Genomic DNA, 6,385 nt, shown 5'->3' on the forward strand with positions numbered 1-6,385 from the left:
GCAATTGTGTCTGCATGCCACTTCAATTTGTGGGATTATTGCTTTTGCTAATGGGGAGCCCTGACATTTTGGCTATATGGGGCCCCGAAATTTCTGATGGTGGCCCTGCTCACACCCCTCCCCCACACAGTACTGTACGGCAGCTTTTAAAGCAACAGGGCACCTAATACACCTGGCCCCTGTCTTTATTAAGCTGCAGACAGAGACGTTCTGTCTCTGGGGAAACTGGCGCCCCCCCAGGCTTGCGCCCGGGGCAGCTGCCCCCCCTGTCACCCCCCAGGCCCTCGATCATGCACTTGTACATTACACTGAGCGATGATACACTATCACCGCTTCAAAAAGGCAATACTCCCACTTCAAAATGCTGACTGCATTGTTTTTTGTTCCTTTTTATAGAAATATCTGTGGCGCAGATGCTGCTGAACCAGTGTAACCCATCCAGCTTACAGTATACCGTAGGCTGGGTTCACACTATGTATATTTGCGGCTGTATTTGCTCCTCATGTCAGGTCCTCATAGCAACCAAAACCAGGAGTGGATTGAAAACACAGAAAGGATCTGTTCACATAATGTTGTAATTGAGTGGATGGCCGCCATATAACGGTAAATAACTTCCATTATTTCAATATAACAGCCGTTGTTTTAAAATAACAGCAAATATTTGCCATTAAATGACGGCCATCCACTCAATTACAACATTATGTGAACATAGCCTTTCTGTGTTTTCAATCCACTCCTTGTTTTGGTTGCTATACAGCCTCAAACATACAGCCTCAAATATACGTAGTGTGAACCCAGCTGTATACAATTGTATGGACCTTTCATAATGAACATTTCTGACACCAAACACTTTAACAACAGAAAGCTTGGTTTTTAAAGATTTTTTATTTTTTATTTCAGGACGTGTTTCCACAAAGGACAGATGATGTTTACTGATGAGCTCAGATGTTTTTAAGGAGATTCATCTTGCTATGGCAGATGCCACACACACATTTCTCAATGCTAACACGTTCTCTCCAACGTCGAAGTCTACGGTGGAAAAAGTAAGTATTTATTGAATTGAAGCAAGCAGTAGGGGTGACTAACACATTATTCATGCTCAAAGATGGAATTTCCTATGGATTAAGCATGTGACACACTTTTATATTACTCTGCATCTTACCTATTTTTGCACCTTGTGCATTCATAAACCACAGAATAGTGGATCTCATAACTGTGGTGTTCAGTGATTGGTGGCAGATCAGGATGAATTAATTCGGCATCGTCACAATAGGACTGCCATAACCAGCCATGCGGGTCATCTCCTTTCCCGTCTAGGATCCAACATGCAGCATGGCACATTTCGTGGATCATGGTGTCTCTCAGGCGTTCTGAAGACAAAAGAGGATATAATAACAAACAGAAATAAATACACATGGAAGACTTCACAGCAGCAAATCTATAAATTGTACTCAATGTGAATTATACCTGCAGAATCACAGATTTTGTCAGATAGTTGGATGATCGCATATCGCTCCCCGTTACTTTCCCCCGTTACTATCCAGTGCGGTCAGAGGTTTTTGTAAGCCTTTTGTTCCAGCTGATGTTCATTTCTGCAGGAAGCTACAGAATAAAGGAAGGAATATATAAAACTGTAACACAGATAACCCTTAAAATCATTGAGATATGGATGTTTTATGATTGTATACCTGATTCTCAAACACTGTCTGCTTATAAAACCTGTAGAGGCGTCTTGTCAGCTCCTGCTTCAACTGATTGAAATTGTCCACATATTTGGCTTCCAATATCAGGTCCGTCAAGAAGCAATTTTTGATCGGACGGTCTTGTATTCTGGTAACAACAATAAAATAGAAGTTCACATATCAATTTTAGATATAGTCAAGAACAGACAAAACATGAAAACAGACACACACCTCTCTCTGAGATAAACAGTACTGCCATCTAGTGACCAGAAATATGAAATGTGGTTTCCATTTATCTATTTGCGTCTGATAACAAAATACTCTACCTTGTCTCCTGCACAATTCTGCATGGAGGATACCATTTCTATTGACTACTGCATGGAGAATAGGATATAGCTGGTACAGATATATGAGCACTACTAGTGAATGTGTTACAGTATGGGCACAGATATATGGGGGACTTGGAGCTAAAACGTTAAATGGGCCATTTTTAAAGAGGTTAAGGGAGGCTACTACAGTCATTTGGTTCCTTTGGTGATATTACCCCACTAGAATATTGTTCTGATTTTCCTGAAAAGAAGCTATGTGTCATATGTAAAAGCCACCACTTACCTGGTCACCGGTGCCGCTGTTGTCTGTATGGGGTGGGGGGGGTTGACATGTTATCTATGTTTCTGAATTCATTACGGTTACAACAATAGAAGTATATAAATATAATAATAACAGTAGCATGATTTTTTTTTTTTTACTGCTCTTTAAAAAATGTAAACTTAAAAAATATTGTTAAAAATTGCTCTTTTGTGATCCTTATAGCGTGTTTTTTTTTTAGTTTATGGGGCTAATTGAGGTGTCTTTTGGGCCATTATCTGTTATCTTTTTAGTACATTGCTTGCATATATGCGACTTTTTGATCACTTTTCATTATAATATTTCTGGATGTCATGTGACCAAAATTCTGCAATTTAGTATTTTGCCGTGTTTTGGTACTTACGCCATTTCTCTTCTGAGATCTGTAATGTGATCATTTAGGCTTTTCATTTCAAGCTCAGGGGGTTACAAATATGAGGCTGAGGAGATCTAATCATGTGAGAACAGTAATTCTGTGAAGTATCCTACCTCAGGAGCTGGTCACAGCAAAAACAGTGGAGGGTTTCAAAACAGGCTTGGAAACATTCATAGAGCAAAATGACAATAATACATATGTACAAATATATCCATCTATTCATCCCTCTTCCCTTCATTCATCCCTTCACTTTGTTAAACCTAATGGACATGGTTTTTTTTTTTCAGCCTTATGCCATGTTCCCACTGCGTAAGTTTCGTAATAATCACAGCCGTAAGCCGTAACAACGTCCCTGATTACTACGGTACTTACATAGTGCTGCACCTGAGGGAATCCCGGACGGAGTGTATACATATAGTATACACTCCTGCCGGGATCCCTAGAGGCGCTACAAAAAAGTGACATATCAGTACCGGCCGGATGATCTTTACTGCCGCTGCAGCTCGAAGAGTGGCCGCCGAAAACCTGTCAGAGCACACAATGCACGCTCCATTGTGAGCAGCGGGGAATTCAGATGCGGGCTCGCGTGGATGCACCAGCATGCGAATTATACTATACTGTACTATTAGGCTATGTTCACACTACGGAACAGACCGGGTCACGGAACGGCCGGTCTGTGCCCGGTGTGTGCCGGTCTGTGTACGGTGTGTGTACGCTCTGGCCGGGATCCCATTAGACATAAGGCTGTGTTACACACCGCAAAACTGCGGCCGTAGTTTTACGTAGTGTGAACATAGCCTTATATTGAGTGGCAGTAGTAAGAGACAACACAGGGCTGTTTGATGTCACCAACATTTATGTTTAGACAAGCAGGCGTGTCCAAGGCCTGGTCCCTGATCCACTGCTCTAATAAAGCACTGATGCCAACACAGTGCTAGTGATAAACAGCCCCCTGGCACCATTTATTGCTTATTGTGTATCAGCAGAATATACATTATACTAAGGGAGGCACTATGTGCACAGGAACCTCTGCAAAACGAGTGGCAATTACTTTCATTGTTCGCTCTGGAGTACCCCTTTAATAAATGATTTATGAAAAACAATTTAGCCATACATACACTAAAACAAACTAACCACAGTGTATGAATCACAATCAAGTAAACTGCTGGCTCTAAAGCTATAAATCACTCATATAGTATCTGTTAGTAATAATCCACTCTATGATATACCCCTGGTGTATCTATTACATTACTGCAGCAATATCAGAACATTACTGATCAATGTGTGATGAACAGCATTGTAACATGTACGTTTGGACTAAATCACACAATAGTCATTCAGATCTGCTCAAAATTTATTTTTAATATTTCCGTGTGTCCTTTTCTGTCACATATAACACTACAAGCTGGGAGCATGAAAATCCCTTAAACCGAGTTGTAGAAATGGTTTTGCAATATATAAGTGTTGTTTATCATAGTTGTAGTAATGAAAAATTATCTCAAGCATAATTTAACTATAAAAGTGATGATGATAGATAGATAGATAGATAGATAGATAGATAGATAGATAGATAGATAGATAGATAGTTGGGATTCCATACAAACATCATATCAGCTGTACTTGTTCTTGCTCACTTACTGCTTCCTATATATAAATAACTTCCATTCTTGTTTTCTATGCTTAGGGTGTAGCCTAGTGGTGAAAAAGGGTTTATAAGAAATCCTTAACACAGTGTAATTTTCTGGAGTTCTAAACTACATGAACCAGGGCTTGGGTTGATTTTAGCTTTTTAAGTGTTTTTTAGCTAATTTCCCTGTTTTTGTGTATAATTTTGTATAATATTTTGCATAAAAGTGTATTGTATTGACTGTTTGGAGGTGTAACCTTTTGTTTTGTGTCTGCTATTTTGAGATTTTTTGTCATCAGTCTAATGCTTTTTAATCTACTGAAACCATATTTTGTAAACTCCTGTGGATTGAAAGCACAATATAAATAATAAAGAGAAACCTCTGCTTTTCATAAATAACACAAAGGAAAACAAAATGTATACAAATACAGTGTGATTTGCACTATCATTTTTTTTTCTCTATAGGATTGCAGTCCTGGTGGGAAACATAAATTGTAGTAATCTCATAGGTTCTTGTAGGGGTTCTATTATTATGTGCAATTATACATTGTACAGATGGAATCGTTTAGCTATTTTGTATGTAGTACAAGGGAACACAACACAATTGATCTAAGTAGAGTAATTGTCTTATGTCAGAGCCATACAGTGGCATATGTCTCCCACTCATTTACACTTCATGTACTTTTTCACAGAGAAGCATAACCCAGTACAATTTAGTAGACAGTAAAAATTATGTATTATCAAACAAGCAGCGTCTGAAAGGACATTTAAAAAAAAAAAAGGGTGAAGAGCACCTTCAAACAAAATGAAAATAAATGCAACATAAAAGCATAGACTACATAAAATACAGTAGAACACTGCAAGCACTTAGGACACACTTTTGGACTTTTGAGCTCTTTAGGAATGATTGATGTATATGATGTCAGGTTCTCCACTATAAATAGCATAAATAGGGCTAACACATAATGTAAATATAGAAGGAGATTTATCAAACATGGTGTAAAGTGAAACTGGCTCAGTTGCCCCTAGCAACGAAACCTTTCATTTTCCAAAGAGTCTGTGAGGAATGAGAGGTGGAATCTGATTGGTTGCTAGGGGCAACTGAGCCAGTTTCCCTTTACACCATGTTTGTTAAATCTCCTCCATACCCCATTTAAAGTCCAAAGCAGGACTAGGATTAATAGCTATTGGGGCTAGACCTGGCTCCCCACACAATGGCGTAACTATAAAGCAAACTTTTAATTGGGCCAACCTCCCCCTCATCCCACTCTAGGTAATCCCTTGTTCGTTAACCATCCGCCAAGTAGATACCATATGTTAGGCATCTCCGCTGGTATCCCCCCCAGAAGTTAGTGCCCCCCATAGTAGACATCTCCCATAATGTCCCCAAAATAGGCATCTTCCCTTGTATCCCACCCTCCTCAGTTAATAGTGTCCCCCATTGGTAGGCATCTCCTTTGGTAGCATGATGACAGCTCAGGGGGCCCAGTGTATTGCAGGGATGGGCCCACTGATGCGCAGGGCCCTATAGCAGCCTCTATGGTGATAGTTACGCCCCTGTCCCCAGGCTAGCAAGTGCTACTTTCATCTGCAAACACAACTTTAGGCTGAACATACAGGTGAAAGCTGACAAAGCAAAGACCCGCTGGCTAAATGCCCTGTCACTTCTATTGTTGGCTGCAGGATGTGACTGAGGTCTGTGACCTATTGGAGGCAGCGCAGGATACGATGATGCCTCTCATTATGCATGTAACTGCACCAAGAGAAGTCCCTGTTGGCAGAGAGGTGTTAAGCATGTAATTTTTTTTGTGAGGAGGGACCTGTCTTTACTGGGGGCAATTACCTCATGGGGCACCTGACTATACTAAAGACAACTATGGGCCTTTATTTACACTTAGTAAAACTATCTACATACTGGGGAGCAAATGCTTACTATCTAACATTTATTTATCTACTGAGGGCACATTATCTACTGGGTCACCTGTCTGGCTACTGCCACCAACTGGCAGCTATCTACCTACTAGTGGCAACTACCTATTGGGGGGCATCTACTGTTTCAACCAACTGGAGGGA

At 40.3% G+C, this 6,385-nt stretch overlaps 1 long non-coding RNA gene across 1 annotated transcript; it reads right to left on the reverse strand.

Annotated features, from left to right (window-relative positions):
* Positions 1-956: 956 nt before the first annotated feature.
* Positions 957-1,595, reverse strand: LOC138784489 (uncharacterized). The gene is made up of 3 exons (XR_011361859.1): positions 1,468-1,595; positions 1,163-1,370; positions 957-1,029 (listed from the first exon to the last, which is right to left on the reverse strand). It is a non-coding gene; the product is annotated as an uncharacterized lncRNA (long non-coding RNA).
* Positions 1,596-6,385: the final 4,790 nt, after the last annotated feature.

Source organism: Dendropsophus ebraccatus, chromosome 2 (genome assembly GCF_027789765.1).
Source record: "Dendropsophus ebraccatus isolate aDenEbr1 chromosome 2, aDenEbr1.pat, whole genome shotgun sequence".
In the NCBI taxonomy this organism is placed as follows: Eukaryota; Metazoa; Chordata; class Amphibia; order Anura; family Hylidae; genus Dendropsophus; species Dendropsophus ebraccatus.